Source organism: Schistocerca serialis, chromosome 3 (genome assembly GCF_023864345.2).
Source record: "Schistocerca serialis cubense isolate TAMUIC-IGC-003099 chromosome 3, iqSchSeri2.2, whole genome shotgun sequence".
Lineage (NCBI taxonomy): Eukaryota > Metazoa > Arthropoda > Insecta > Orthoptera > Acrididae > Schistocerca > Schistocerca serialis.
This window is the reverse complement of record NC_064640.1, coordinates 381,851,815-381,868,964: the sequence shown is the minus strand read 5'-3', so window position 1 is coordinate 381,868,964 and position 17,150 is coordinate 381,851,815.

Sequence of the window (17,150 nt, the reverse complement as noted above, 5' to 3'; positions counted from 1 at the left end):
GCGCAGCTAGCGCCATTCGACGGCCAACACCACGGTTCCTGGTGTGTCCGCTGTGCCGTGCGTGTGATCATTGCTTGTACAGCCCTCTCGCAGTGTCCGGAGCAAGTATGGTGGGTCTGACACACCGGTGTCAATGTGTTCTTTTTTCCATTTCCAGGAGTGTAAATTGTGGGACATCAAAGCTCTTCCTTGTGCTTGGACCTCTTCCTCCCGAACGCGTCGTCGGGAGGAGGTAATTTTAACTAGACTCCGGATAGGGCACTGTCTTTTTAGCCATCGACATCTTTTAAGCGGCGATCCTCCCCCACTCTGTCACCACTGCTCTCAGCTGTGGACGGTAAGACACCTTTTAATTGAGTGCCCCTATTTTAATCCGTCACGCTCCCGTCTACAGCTATCGCCTGATATATCGTCGATTTTAGCAGATGACACGCGCTCAGCCGACCGCGTTCTCAAGTTTATTAGTGCCAGTGAAATGACGTCAGTCATTTGAAGCTTTTTTTGGGGACAACCAACCCCTTTCTGTAGTGGATTTTTAAGCCTTCCTTCTGCTTTTAGTTTCTCCAATTTTATGACTTTCGTTCCCATTGCTGCTGGTTTTCAATTTCGGCTTTTTACTGTTTCCTAAGTCACGGACCAGGCGCTAATGACCATAGGAGTTTTGCACCCTAAAAACCAAAACAAAATAAAAATGCTTCGTTACTGTGTCATTAGACGTTTGATTCTCTTTCTGTATTAGTCTTTTGTTATATTCACATTCGTTGTTTATAAATACTGTTAATAATAGTAGTTACTTCCCTTGTAGAGTAAGTTTGTGATTATTGTAGTCAGGCTTTTAACATCTTCTTATTGTAGTAGCGGAACTTAGAAAAAGTAAAATTTTACCATGAGTGAGAAGTGTGGGCTTTGCCGTAGGTTCGTGAGTAGTGGATTACGGTGTGAGACTTGTTCGAAGTATTTTCACTGGGGGGGAATGCAGTGGGGAAGCCAGTGGGCATTCTGGTGAGATCCTCTACTGGAACTTCAGGTTATGTAGCAAGAGTAAGTTGATTGAGGAGCAGGAGCGTAAGATCTGTGCCCTTCAGGTGCAGTTGAAAAACGCACAGGAGGAGCTAGATAGGATGAGGAGGGAGAAGGGGGTTGGGGAATGGGAGCTGGCTTTTGGCAAGAGATCTGCTAGGAGAAGAAGATTTTCAGATAGTTTTACTATTGGTGTTTACAATAGATATGACCAACTATCAGAGTCTATTGGAGAGGAATCTCTAGTAGCTGTAGATGTAGGAAGTATGCAGCAGACCTCAGTAGTTACGGTGGCTAGAACAGTTGCAAAGTCGAAGAGGAAGAAGAAGGTTCTGCTGTTAGGTAGTTCTCATGGCAGAGGTGTAGGCCAGCAGTTGCAGGAAGTGCTGGGGAGTGAGTACCAGGTCATCAGCATGGTGAAGCCTAATGCAGGATTGGCTCAGGTGACTGTTAACATAGGGGTTTTATGTAGGGATTTTACTAAAGAGGATCAGGTAGTGATTGTGGGTGGGGCTGGTAATAGTATTGATAGGGATGGGGAGTATGACATAGATGGTTACCTGGAAAAGATAGCCACTCAGATTGGCAACACGAATGTGCATTTCGTGGAACTGTTTCAGCGTCACGATCGGCCTCATCTTAATACCGCCGTCAGGCGTAATAACATGAGACTTTGGGGTGCGCTTATGACAGAAAGCATGGGTCACATTTCAGTGGTGTCGGTGGAGTCTATCAGCAGGACGGGTTTCACTAGACATGGCCGTCACCTCAACAGGTATGGGAAGGGGAGGTTGGCAAAGCTTATAGGTGACAGCATAGGTGGGGCTGGTGGGATCACTCATGGAAAAATTCCTGCAGTAGTGGGTGTTACAGCTGCACCTTTTTTAGATTGAAGTCAGCTGATAGGTATTCCTGCTTAAGGGAAGTCTCTCTAACAAAGGAACCACTTTCGACAAAGCTTAGGTATCCGAGTAATGAGGGAATTAGTATATCTCATCAAAATATACAAGGTATTAGAGATAAGGTTAGTGAACTGCTTATAGATGTTGACTCTGAAATTATTGGTATATCTGAACACTTCTTAAATAAGGAGATAATTCAGAGGCTTCCTTTACCAGGATACAGGTTGGCTGGGAGCTTTTCGAGGAGCTCTTTGCGTGGTGGGGGAGTAGCCATGTATGTGAAAAACGGCATCCCATTTGAGTCAATTGTTGTTTAGAAGTACTGCACTGAAAAGGTGTTTGAATGTTGTGCAGGTGTGGTTAAATTTAACGGAGCTAAACTTCTAACTGTTGTTATTTATAGATCCCCAGACTCCGATATCACAACATTTTTGCTAAAGCTAGATGAGGTTCTTGGTTCACTTTATAGGAAATACAAAAAGTTAGTTATATGTGGTGACTTCAATATTAATTTTATAAGTGATTGTGCAAGGAAGAGAATGCTGGTAGACCACCTTAATTCATATAATCTTATGCAAACCGTATTCTTTCCAACGAGAGTGCAAGGGAACAGTAGATCAACCATAGACAACATTTTTGTTCATTCCTCATTACTAGAAGGGCATTCTGTTAGCAAAAAGGTGAATGGCCTTTCAGATCATGATGCACAAATTTTAACTCTAAAAGATTTTTGTGCTGCAACACATGTTAAATATAGTTATCAACTGTTTAGGAAAGCTGATCCAGTTGCTGTAGAGACCTTTGTAAACCTTATCAAGGAACAAGAGTGGCAAGATGTTTATAGCGCTGATACAGTAGACGATAAATATAATGCTTTTCTCAAGACTTTTCTCGTGCTCTTTGAAAGTTGCTTTCCGTTAGAACGTTCAAAACAGGGTACTAGCACAAACAGCAGCCTGGGTGGCTGACTAGAGGGATAAGAATATCTTGTAGAACAAAGTGGCAATTATATCAAAACGTTAGAAACAGTCAAAATCTAAATGCAGCAGCCCATTACAAACAGTATTGTAAGGTGCTTAAAAATATTATTAGGAAGGCAAAAAGTATGTAGTATGCAGATAGAATAGCTAAGTCTCAGGATAAAATTAAAACCATATGGTCAGTCGTAAAGGAAGTGGCTGGTCTGCAGAGACAGGCCGAGGATATAGAATCAGTGCGTAGTGGGAATGTCCGTGTTACTAACAAGTCACATATATGTACATTATTTAATAATCACTTTCTGAATATAGCAGGTGAACTAAATAGAAATCTAGTCCCAACAGGGAATCATATAGCGCTCTTAGAAAAAAGTGTTCCGAGACTGTTACCTGAAATGCTCCTCCATGATACTGACAAGAGGGAGGTTGAGTTAATAATTAATTCACTGAAGACCAAGAACTCTCATGGATATGACGAGGTATCTAGCAGAATTCTGAAGTATTGTTCTATGTATGTTAGCCCAGTACTTAGCCATATCTGTAACTTTTCCTTTAGGAGTGGTCGGTTTCCTGACCGATTAAAGTACTCGGTAGTGAAGCCACTTTATAAAAAGGGAGACATTGATAATATTGACAATTTTAGACCTATTTCTATGCCATCGGTGTTTGCAAAAGTTATCGAGAAGGTTGTATATACAAGGTTACTGGAGCATTTAAATTCACATAATTTGCTGTCAAATGTTCAGTTTGGTTTTAGAAATGGTTTAACAACTGAAAATGCTATATTCTCTTTTCTCTGTGAGGTTTTGGACGGATTAAATAAAAGGTTGCGAACGCTAAGTGCTTTCTTTGATTTAACGAAGGCTTTTGACTGTGTTGACCACAAAATATTACTGCAGAAGCTGGACCATTATGGAGTAAGGGGAGTTGCTTACAATTGGTTCGCCTCTTACTTTAAGAACAGAAAGCAGAAGGTAATTCTCCGCAATATTGAGAGTGGTAGTGATGTTCAGTTCCAATGGTGCACTGTTAAGTGGGGCGTTCCCCAAGGGTCGGTGCTGGGGCCACTGCTGTTTTTTATTTATATAAATGATATGCCTTCTAGTATTACAGGTGATTCAAAAATATTTCCGTTTGCTGATGACACCAGCTTGGCAGTGAAGGATCTTTTGTGTAATATTGAAACAGTATCAAATAATGTAGTTCATGAAATAAGTTCGTGGCTTGTGGAAAATAATTTGATGCTAAATCACAGTAAGTCTCAGTTTTTACAGTTTGTAACTCACAATTCAACAAGAACCGATATTTTGATTAGACAGAATGGGCATATTATAAGCGAGACGGAACAGTTCAAGTTCCTAGGCGTTCGGATAGATAGTAAGCTGTTGTGGAAAGCCCATGTTCAGGATCTTGTTCAGAAACTAAATGCTGCTTTATTTACCATTAAAACAGTATCTGAAATAAGTGACTCTTCAACACGAAAAGTAGTCTACTTCGCATATTTTCATACGCTTATGTCGTATGGTATTACTTTTTGGGGTAATAATTCTGATTCAAAAAGGGTATTTTTGGCTCAAAAACGGGCTGTTCGAGCTATATGTGGTGTAAGTTCGACAACCTCTTGTCGACCCCTATTCAATAGTCTGGGAATTCTGACATTGCCCTCACAGAATATATTTTCTTTAATGTCGTTTGTTGTTAGCAATATTAGCCCATTCCCAAGAGTTAGCAGCTTTCACTCAGTTAGTACTAGGCAGAAATCCAATCTGCATGTGGAATGCACTTCCTTGACTCTTGCGCAGAAAGGAGTGCAGTATTCTGCTGCATCCATTTTCAATAAGCTACCTCAAGAACTCAAAAATCTTAGCAGTAGCCCAAACTCTTAAGTCTAAACTGAAGAGTTTCCTCATGGCTCACTCCTTCTATTCTGTCGAGGAGCTCCTGGAAGAGCTAAAAAATTAAGCAAATTCCAGTGTTACATTGTTGATTTTCTTTATTTAAACTTACGACTTGTCACCTGAGTATGTTTTTTTTAATATTTCATTTTATCTGTTTCTAATATCATGTTATAATTTAATGTATTGACTCGTTCCATGACCATGCAGACTTCTCCTTAATTTGGTCCCACGGAACAATAAATAAATAAAATAAAAAACTTACCTGACGCGACTGATCCGTACAGCAACACCAGCTTCCGCATAAAAAAATGGTTTCAAGTTCAAAACAGGTAATATTAAGTTCTAAATAGTGTAATTTCTGTGACATTCCTAATCTGATTTTAAAGAGTGAAACGCGGTTGAATTCGTCTCTTTTACAGCTACGATACTAGCAGCAGAAATGACTACAGCTGTATTTGAAAAAGCGAAGTTGAGACCGATATCTCTGTAATTAATATGTCTGGGAAAAGAGACTGTATGTCATTTATGCAGGACTTTTTAGAAATTAGTTTCGTTGAAAACAGCTCTGCAATATCGCAACTGTTCAGGAAGTATTTGTGGTGAACAGGTTAGCTCAATCACCCTGTATTTACTCACACATTTCACTAATAAAACTCATAACAGATAATCCACTGCAGTCTGAAAATAACAATAATGTCTGTAGGCACAATACTAGTGTGGTGTCACCGCCAGACACCACACTTGCTAGGTGGTAGCTTAAATCGGCCGCGGTCCATTTAGTACATGTCGGACCCGCGTGTCGCCACTGTGTGATCGCAGACCTAGCGCCACCACAAGGCAGGTCTCGAGAGACGATATAGCACTCGCCCCAGTTGTACGAGGAGATTGCTAGCGACCATACGGACGAAGCCTTCCTCTCAGTTGCCGAGAGCCAGTTAGAATAGCCTTCTGCTAAGTCCATGGCTACGACCTAGCAAGGCGCCATTAGCCTTACCTACTTTGAGAGTTATAGTATAAATGTCTCAAGAAGAATGCTGTAGTCATCAACTAATAAAGTTAAGTATAAAGCAGTTACGTACTTTTCTTGCTACCATTCAATAGTTATCCTGTTCCAGAATTGACGCCCGTCGGCGTGTGTGTGTACGCGTGCCTTCCTTTCTTTCGGCTACCCGTCACTGTGGACTGGCTGCCTTGTCAGTCCACTTCAACTAGAACAACAAATTACAAAAATTTCATCGACTGAAGTCTACTGAGTGTTCCAGACATGGCCAACGTCAGCTGATGGTGCTTGTCTGAAGATGGTCTAAGAGTAGGTCGAAACCGGTCATTTTAATAAAATAACCATCGCGATCTAACGTGTTTTTTCACTGATTTTGTGCAACAAATTACATTTGTTGCTCATTACTAAAGCCATGAATGGCTAAAAAGCAGCCACAAGAAAATCTTTAATTTTTCTGATAATATTCGATTTCAGGCAAGTTTTAAATATATCCCGAAATCTATTTTGTGATCATTTATTACTATTCTCTAGAGCATAGACGAATATGGCTCTAAACACTAGTAGCATATAATAAGAAAATATGTTGACTGTTTTGAAATTTGTCTTTTACATGTGGGTAGTGGCTATGGCTAATACGTACGTTTTCACAAAACGTAAGACATTGTGCTATTTATTAATCAGGTGTTCGTACTTTAAATTATAGGTCCCCTGCTACTGACTGGGTAAGTCAGCTCAAACATTGATGGAAGGTGACGGAATACCATCTCTCATAGGATCATGCCTTACGCAGTACTTTTATGTTCAGACCAATCCTCAGGTGGACGACATTTTACCGTAAATAGATATAGCACATAATCATACACTACATGTAGCATGTAAACTGACACATTTCACATCTTCTCTATAGAAATAAAACTATATAATTGGAGATATACATTTGAAAACGTATAGTAGTAAATTTGTTGCATTGTAAGGGAGACAGAAAGTGTGTTTTATTGCCCGATATTGTGATACAATTCAAAGATATCACCCAATCTGAAGATCGTGATCTTGACCACACACAAAGAAAGTAACAATTTCCGTGGCACAAGAAGACGCTACAGTGGTTTCAACAAACTCAATGTTCTTCGACCCAGTCTGATACTAATACACGACAACGGTCACTAATCCTCTGCCACCTGTCGCTGAGGTCTTCTGGTGTAGAGCTACGCCCAGTGAATCCGAAATCTCTATAATGAATGTTGTGAAGAAGAAGCAGTGACGTGGCTCGCGAATAACTTAATAAATGGAATTCCATTGAATTTATTCCTAGGCTTAAAGAGACAAGACGCGGCAAATTCTTCACATGGAAATCCAAAGCAAAAATTAAATGAGAAAAACTCAACGAAGATATTGCTAGTATCTTTAGAGTCTCCCTCTCAAGTATGAATGTTAACACTTCGAATTTCCGCAACATGCGACGCTACATGCTGTGTTAGTTTCACTCGTGGGGTACAAGTCACAGACTTCCTTTCACTACGATGCTCAAGATCCAAGACGTTACTCACTCGGAACATCTTGATTCTGTGATTTATCATTTGGAAACGTTACGTTAGTAATACTTTATATCAATACCTGACAAACTGATACAATTAAACGTATGTGTCAACAATAACTTAGGCCAAGGCCATTCCAAAGTAACCTGATTTACAAAGAAGTTGTTAACAATAGAAGCCTAAAGTCTTTCCACGATGCTCCAGACCTTATGATACTCAACCTCGCCCCCCAAAATCATCTGCGCCCAGTTACCATGTTATAGATCCAGTTATACACAAACACGAAAAACCAAAAGCCGTTACGACATGTAAAGTCCCATTGTTACGAAACACGTGATTTTTCCATCGTGACCGCGATACGGAATGAACGTCACTCCGTAGGTACTCCTACGACTAATTAGTTAAGTCACCTCTAAGGCCGGAGGAAGTCAAGACAGACTGCCTCCAACAGGACCACAGAAACATGGTAAAGCACTGTGCTGTTCAAATCAACCTTCGGCTTGAAGAAAGCTTTATCATTTACTCACTGTAAGTTACACGAAAAATAAATGTACAGTGTTAAATGTATTCCTACCAATAACCAGTCATGCAGTTTTATTTTTACTAATCCTGTTAGGATAATGAAGTTTTTAAAACCAAGACTAAAGTGATAGCTTTCCGCGTCAGATATCCGGGTCCATCCAAAATCATAGTGAATGTGATTTTACAACAAGTTTTGTCGTTCACTTATTTGGTGTGTCAAACACGGCCTAGATGTAGAATTGGCTAAATTCGGAAATATGTGTGGCATCAGTCATAATGTATTTAAAAATAAGACCATACAAGGAAAGAGAGAAAAATGTTATAAAACTATGCGTCTTCCAGGACTTCTTCATGGAAGTGAATGGTGGGAAAGGACATTGGATAGTATGCAAAGCTTAGAAACGAAATTTCTAAGAAGAACAAAAGGCTAGTCAAGAACAGTCAACGAAACAAAACCGTCGATGAAAACTGAAAACACCCTACCCAAATTCCAACTGTCTCTTTAGATACGTCGTAACTAAATTGTTTATAAAAAGTATTCCATGACTTAAATATCTGCTAACGTTCGTGGACTTAGATGCCAGTGCATTCAGGGTGCGAATTTCCCTGTAACAATTCACTGCAAGTTCCAACTAGTCCCAATTACGTTCATTCGTATACATCTCAGCAAAAAGAAAGCAGGCCGTTCCAATTGGTTGGGTTCTGCCTCCTAGAGCAGTGTTTCGAGTGGAGGGGTGTTCTACGCTCGTGCGTAACATCTTGACAGATGAACCCATTCCCGAAATGTTAACTATCAGACTGTACAATACGTTCAGAAATCCTGTTCCTATACTACACAGCCATGAAATTAAGCTCGATCACGATCAGGGGTTCCGACTTTCGTACACGACACCACGATAATGGGCATACCATGATTGAAGCAGCTCCCAACTGAACACGTGGGCATGCGTGCCTAAGACGTGCATCGGTACCTAACGTCATCAGTCGTCGGAGAAGTCTGCATTCGTCGGTGAGGAGAATCCAGCGCTACTGATCTAAATTCCATATCAAGTATTGCCTTATGCACCTTCTTCGCGCGCCACGAGACTGGATATTCTCTATTGCTCACAGTGGACGCCAAGAGTTCAAATTTATCGAGTGAAGATGGTTGCACTCGGATCCAACAAAGCTGTCGTAGTTACCACTAAAAAAGTAACGCACAGATATGTTTTATTTTCCTCGAGGATTCTTCCAGCCATACACTATTGAAGGGAAACATTATGACCACCGCCCACAACGAGACTGAATGTCACTCGTTATCGTTTCAGGCACGTGATGCTGTAAGGAAAGTATATTATCCGAAGAGAGATGGGTTGTGAGTCATTATAGGGACGGTACGGGCTACAAACAAGTAAATTTGCTGACCTCCGACAACGAGCATCTCTGAGGTGGTAAAGTTGATCGGCCATTCACGGGCTCCTCTCGTGGGCATCTATGAAAATTTGTTGAAGGGCAATGAAACTACCAGTAGGTGACGAGGTGTTGGACGTCCACGCCTCATCAGAGAACATGGAAGTCAGAGGTTTGTCCGCTCTATAGAGAAGGATACGTAGTGATCTGTGACACATCTGACGACAGAGTACAGTGCTGGTACCGGCACAAGTGTTTTGGAGCACACAGTTTAACGTACCTCATTGAACGACCCCTATGTGTTCCTATGTTGACCAAATCGTCAATTACGACTGCAGTGGGACGGTATTATCGACATTGTACTCGAAAACGAAATGTTTTACCGGGTCTGATGAATCACATTTCTTGTTATACCCAGTCCATGGTCGTATCCGGATAAACGCATCATCCGGGATGCTCGAAACATGCACTGTACCAGGTACACAGGCCGCTGGCGGCAGTATTATGCTACTGGGGGGGGGGGGGAGGGGAGGGGGGGGGCAGTTCATGTGAGCTTCTATGGGCCCTTGGTTAGTAATCCAAAGAACGATGATAGCTGATGACTGTCTTGAACATTACTGCGGAACACATGTATCCTTTCGTGCTTTATCTCCGCTCTTGTAGAATACTGCCACTCGCCTGGTCTCATACCACCAGGTAACATTCCACAGTTGGTGGGTTGCCCTATGCGTAGGCGTTCTCCCCCGAAGCCAGACACCCGGTCGCAGCACGCCGCTCTGTGTACATGCCAGACAAGAGCGGGATCGAAGAGAGGCACCAACAGCACGGGCAGCTGATCGTGGTGCTGTGAACACGGCACTTCGTGTGCACAGCACGTGAGGTGAGTCCGGAAGTCACATGACATCGTATGGATCCGGATTACTTAAGACGCTACATGATTACTAACAGCACTCACTCTTCAGGCTCCACGCCAGCTTTCTCTTGCAGTTCGTCTGTCGGTTGCGTCCCCAGTGCGACCGCGGTCATCGATTTGATGTCGACCTAAGACGACCCAGGATTCTAAGCAAAACACCTACCAACGTTCACCCGAGCGAGCCGGACACCATCAAGGACACTGACCGGACACCAACTGAACACCGAACAGGACAACAGTGAGAGACATTATCAGTATACCAAAATAGCATCTTATTTCCTGTTTCAAGTCAGATCTGTGAACTGTTCATTTGTGTGTTTATTAATAAATTGTTTCCTTCATTGCAACCTGTGAACCAACATTATTACATGCTATTCCTGCTACCTCGTAAGAACCAAGAAATTAGACCCGTTACCCAGGATAGAATACGGTACTTCCAGGACCTGACTCAAGCACTTTCCCCACCTGACCCCACAGCCAGCTGCGAGGAAAGAAGAAAGGAAAAAGAAGTTTTAAAACCCTATCGACGTCGAGGTCATTGTAGATGTGGCACAAGCTGGGATTGAAACAAGATGTGGAAGGAAATCAGCCCTGCCCTTTAAAAAGAACCATTTTGGTACTTGTCTTAAGCGATTTACGGAAATTATACAAAACCTAAATCTGCATGGCCGAACGGAGTATGAACCGCTATCCTCTGACTTACGGCTCCAGTGTCAACCCAGTGAGCCATCACACTCAGCCCTGCCCATAACTGGGGCCACAGGGATGAAATAACAATAAAGGGGGAAAAAAGTCTTGAGCAAATGCTGTGTAGTATACAGACGTAAATAGAACACTTTCTTGAGCATAACATCAACGTGAAATCAAAGGCGTCAGTATATTATTTGCACTTCTTCGCGTGTCCGTGGACCGGTACACAATGGGTAACTCGTGGAGGTTTTCTAAAAAAGAGGGGTTTGGTTACCGGATCGTTTAGCGCGTCGGTCACAGAGCAACGACGACAAAAACAAATGTATTCTACGAACGACTTAACATACAAATAAGAAAGGAAAATTAGGATTTAACGTTCCGTTAACGAAGATGTCATTATAGGCATAACCTCGGATTGAGGAGAGATGGCGAAGGCAAACTGGCCGTGGTTTTTCAAAGGACCCATCTAGGCGTCCGCCTACAGTGATTTATGGAAACGACGGAAAACTACATCGGTATGACGGTACGGAAATTTGAACCGAAGTCTTCTCGAATACGAGTGAAATGTCTTACAATTACGCTACTCGCATCGTCTAGTTAGGGTGATGCTCTACTAATTACTTGGGAGAAGCACAAACAGTTTATTTGGTCGACACACGATATGACTACAGAGGTGCGTAGCAAATTCAAACTTAAGATGCTATGATAATGGTTTCCTGCGTTACACGAATGAATAATCCCGACTTTTCGCTCGAGTTTCCGGCGGCTTGACAGATGACTGTAAGAATAAAAGCTCAAGATTTAACGACAAGTCTGTCGTTACACTCAGTTGGGGAGTTGAAAGTAAACCGGGCAAGCGCACAGGTAATCATCAGCGCCTAAGAACAATGAATGGAATGGTACTGTGGAATAGTAATATTGGTATCGTACACCCTCTGCCACATGCTCTACCATAGCTTGTGAAGTATTAATGCAGATTCATATGAATAAAGGTCTAATCAAAACAGCGATTTCAAGAACAGTGCTCATTCTCTATTGGCTAAGAGTCTGTAACGTTATTCCCATGAATTCTCTGTTCGTAACTTCTCCGCTAGCAATCAGTCGGTCGAAACAGTTTCTGAATAAAAATTTTTGGTTCTTCAGCATAAATTTTAACACATTAAAGTTTGGTTTTACTGTAACACTTTCTTTTCATATAGAACTTTTTAAATATACTTATTTACCTACTTAACCCTTGGCGCTACAGCCCTTGTAGGCCCTTGGCCTCTCACGATCGCAGCCCAGTCTTGACGATCTCTTGCTCCGTTTCCATCCTTCTCAATTCGATCTTCATGTCATCCGACCATCGCTTTGTACCGTCTTTCACCTGGATTTCCTCTGTAAACCTTCTGGACACATCTCTCCTCTGACACACACTCTACATGGCCCAGCCACTCTAATCCGTTACCCTTGGTTTCCGAAACTAGGTCAGCGTAGCCGTACACTTCTTACAATTGCTTGTTTTTCTTTATTATCCACTGCTCTGCCTCACTCATTGCTACAAAAATCTTTCTTGATATTTTCCTCTCCCACCCCGTCAGGGAGTCCTCTTCTGCCAAAGCCGTTGTCCATGTTTCTGTGTTATACATTACCGCTGCCATTATAATTGTACCACAGACAGTCACCTATTTTCTGTCAGGCTACGTGACTGAATAATCTTAATCAGTGCCCGGTAAGATGTGTAACATATCATAGTCGGCCCTATTCAACTTCGTGTACTTCTGTCTAACAGCAACGTTTCTCCTGGAAGCGGGAAGATGCTATGTTTTAGTGTAAGTTACTCGAAGTCCCAACTCTTTTGCCTCCTGTTACAGTCTGCCAAATCATTCTCCCAGCTCTTCCAATATTCTAGACAGCACTTTAAAATCACTTAACCGATTTATTGAAATCAGGCGATTCAAGTTCTCATTTGGTTTTTTCTTTAAGAAGCTATCTTTAATATTGCCAACATTGATTGTCAGTTTGTTTGTTTATTTACAACATCCTCCATTACACACTATTTATAATACTACATGTAAATATTTGTGTGTGTGTGTGTGTGTGTGTGTGTGTGTGTGTGTGTGTGTGTGTGTGTGTGCGCGCGCGCTCGCTTAGTCTGGTGTGGTGATGACGATGACGATGACGATGACGATGACGATGACGATGACGATGACGATGACGATGACGATGACGATGACGATGACGACGACGATGACGATGACGACGATGACGATGACGATGACGACGACGACGACGACGATGATAAGAGAAGGGAGAGGGTGATACCCGGTGCCGCCCTATGTCGTACTCCTTGCGAGCAACATCAAGGGGGCCGCTAAGCTTACGCCCTCACCCGACAAACGGCCAACCACCAAGAGTGTTCCATGTCCTGACCTCAGGAGACACTGTGGAGAGGTTCGGTATTTAAGGCAGGTCGCTGGTGGAAAGTCTGGAGATCAGGAACTTTGTTCCACAACTTCTCCTCCTCTAGCTGGCCGAATACTGGCAGTGGTAATTCTTTCCACCATCAGGATCCGATCCGGCCTACCCGCCGGGTCGTGAACCTGCGCGCTAGCGTGCGTTAGTGATCTCGTTCACGGAGGCGCGTATTTATTGACCACTGACATGTACACTAGTGCACCACCTGACTGACATGTACACTAGTGTACATGTCAGTGCGTTCATGTGACAGATTTTTTCTTGAAAACACTGATGTCAGGCTCATTTGAATAGTCCATTCTATATCACCTTTATTGTCTGTCTGTATTTGATAGTGATAAATTAGCGCATTACTCGAAGTTTCTCAATTTCTTCATTTCAGACACCACAAAGAAACAATATCAAAACTAGAAGAGAAGTCATGGAGCTTCACTTTTAGTAGAGACAAAAGACAGTCGTGCATTTATTAACCTAGATATAAGATTCACGGACGCTGCAAACACTTGTCAGTAGACGCTAGGTTGTTTGCAAGTTCTACATTAGGTTATTGCACCACCTGACTACTAACCAACTGCAAGAAAAAACTGGCGTAATTTTTCTCAGTGGTTCCTGAAGAGAAGAATATCAAAGTGCAGCAGGGAACTTTATTTTTAAAAAGTGTACATTTTTGTTAGAGAATCGTATAATATCTTAACAGGGCTTCATTTATATGTTAATGGAAAGTGAAGTTGCGATTTGCGTGGCTTTGAAGCTCACGCTCTGCTTGTCTCGAAACAACCTATGTTAGCGGGCAGAATGCCAGCGCAGACCGTATCAGCTCGCACTCTCGTGCATCGAGCCGCGGAAATCGGGTCACTCCGATGCTGGCAACAGTTTATCGCACGTCTCGCTTAGATGGAACAAATCCTGTTGACTTGGAAAGATCTACACTTAGTTTAGTAAGAAGACTGTGAAAGCATAAATCGCGTAACACCGACCATCCAAAACGATTATCTTCTTATTTTATCACGGAACGAAAATAAGGTACAATGCTAGCCATATAAATATTTTAAAGACTAGTGGTGTAGGGTATTTCGTACCGTTATTTGACCCTCCTTTTCTCTTTCGCTAGGAAGTGGAACACGGTGAAGTAAGTGCATAGCTCCGCACACATTTTATCCCCATGTCTTGCTATTGTTAGCCTTACGACATATATGTGATGGAGACAGTAAAATAGTTTAATGAAATGGTTTCGTAGTATGGGTCGAAAATTACTTGTCTGAAGTTTCCCGACAGCGGTTCACAAAAAGAATCGTGTTTTTCTCCATGTAGTGAAACGTCCCCTATGAACAATTTATACACGACTGTGCTTATACTGACACACAATATTTTTAGCGCAACGCAATCTGACTTTCAGAAATCCCTACAAAGGAATGGCCCTGACTAACATTAAACTATACCTTTCACAAATCACTAAATCACTTACCTCACAATAATCTTCGTTTCTCCCACTACTGCAATACAGCGAGCGCCACTACTGCCGGCTAAATAAAAGATTCAAACTACTGAAGGCACTAACTACTGATAGGGATAGTTAGCAAATGAAAGATATTAATAGAGAACAAACAATGTATTTACCTTGATATCATCATGTATAAATATAGCAGTTCATGACAAATTACAAATCTCCGCCATCTCTCTCCTCACATCCACCACTGCTGGCGGCTCACCTCCAACTGCGCAACGCTACGCGCTGTTCACAGCCAGCTGCCGCTGCCCAACACTACAATGGCGAGTATTACAACAATGCAAAGCAGACACAGACTGCCCACAGCACAGCCAGTGATTTTCATACAGAGGTGGCGTTACCAATGAAAAAACCTAAACAGCCTACTTACATAGCCCCCATGCTCCCCACAAAAAAATTTTACAAAATATTTTTGGGCAGTGGCCAATAATGATTTGAAAAAATTTTTCATAATTACAATAACAAAGAAATCAAATGCACACACTTATTTATACAACGTTGGTCAAAAGCTAAAATTTTGTCACAGTCCATAAAGACAGTCCTGATCATTCATTACGGTAAAATATAGTGTTTTTCTCAAAGTCTGAGCAGTAGAAGAAAATGCACACGGAAGTAGTGGATTTCCATGCAGTCTTGAAGAAGTTGTGTTGTCCTTCCAACGGAAAGACAGTGCTGACTCTCGACATGCAGACAAGTATTGGGTCACAACAGAGCAAACCCACTGCAGAGTCAGTCGAAGTTTTGATGAATATTGGTAGGTCATCACAGAGCAGACCCACTGTAGTCCTGGTAGAGATTACGATATTGGTGGGCCACCAGAGGCGCAGACCCACTGCAGTCCTTGTAGAAATAATGGTACTGATGGATCATCAAAGATGTAGACCCACTGTAGTCCTTGTAGAGATAATGGTATTGGTGGGCCACCAGAGGTGCAGACCCACTGTAGTCCTTTTAGAGATGACCAGCAGCCATCTGTTGCGATTTTGCAGGTGCACATTCACCATCGAAGAGTCTTGCGGAGAATATAGCAAGTCCATAAACCACCACTTGTGCACTCACAAAGTTTTTGGAATTGTCCTTAGAACCAGAAATGCTGTTATCCAGTCCCTTGCTGAATTATCAACACACGTGCAAACACTAACAGTCCCTACTTCTCACATATTGTCCATATACTATGACCAACAGAAACGTGTGCAGTGAAATGTAACTAACAAGTTAATAATATCATGAACTGGTGACAATTACAATTTTATAACATAATAATACAATAACAAAGGTACAGAATACATTATTAAAAACATAACAATACAGATAACATCTGTAGTACAGGCTTTACAAAAGAATCGAACTAACATATACATCAGTGGAATTATGACATGAGTACATACATAAAAGATCACAATAACTTTTGAAACATCAACTTCACACATGAGCATTAAAACAAAACAGAATTAATAATATCTAACATCTTTACAAAGTAAATAACATATTATTAATGCCCATTATATTCGAGGATAACAGTATTCCTCATCATAGTGAATGTAGCTTAATATTAAAAGAAGAAAAAATTCTATGAAACTACACTGAGACAGGAAGAAAACAAATACTCAAGGGTACACAAACACATAGTGGGATAACACCAATAGGAAAGGACAGGGTTCGTTTTCAGTGGAACATTTGGTACTGCAGTCCAACCCAAAACTTCATATATCTTTCCTCTTATTTCATCCTTTGTTTCCACCAAAAAAATCCTATCCAAGCATGCTTTCTGTATTCTATTCATATTTCTTTCAATATAATTATTTCTCAGTGTACAATACTCATTTTGGCCCAAATCTTTTTCATATTGTCCATAGTCAGTTTCTTATATAGTCTACCTTCTCTTAAGCTAACTTAAATCTATTGAGCTCAGATGCTAAACTAAGGAACGAGGCAATGCAGCAGCACATAAAACAATTAATATAAACAGCAATTACCAAAAAATTGGAAAATTGCAAAGCAAGCTACAGTAAATCTAAATTAACAGATAAAATGCAAAATTACAACTAATATGAGCCAATGTGCAGCAACATGAAAAATCAATGAGTAGTAAAATTGGCTTAGCAGAGTAACACAAATTAAAGTTCAGTAGCAATATGCCTGGCAAACAGCAGCTTATATCGAAACATGACATAGCTCAAGCAGAAAAAATAGTACACTAAAGATAACAATGGAGATAAGGCAAATGTATAATCACATCTTAATGTCTAAGTAATTAAAGTGGTGCACCACAAGAAGTTATTCTACAAAAAGAAATTACCAAGTACTTGAAAAGAAAATTATGAATGCAGTTCCTGTGAA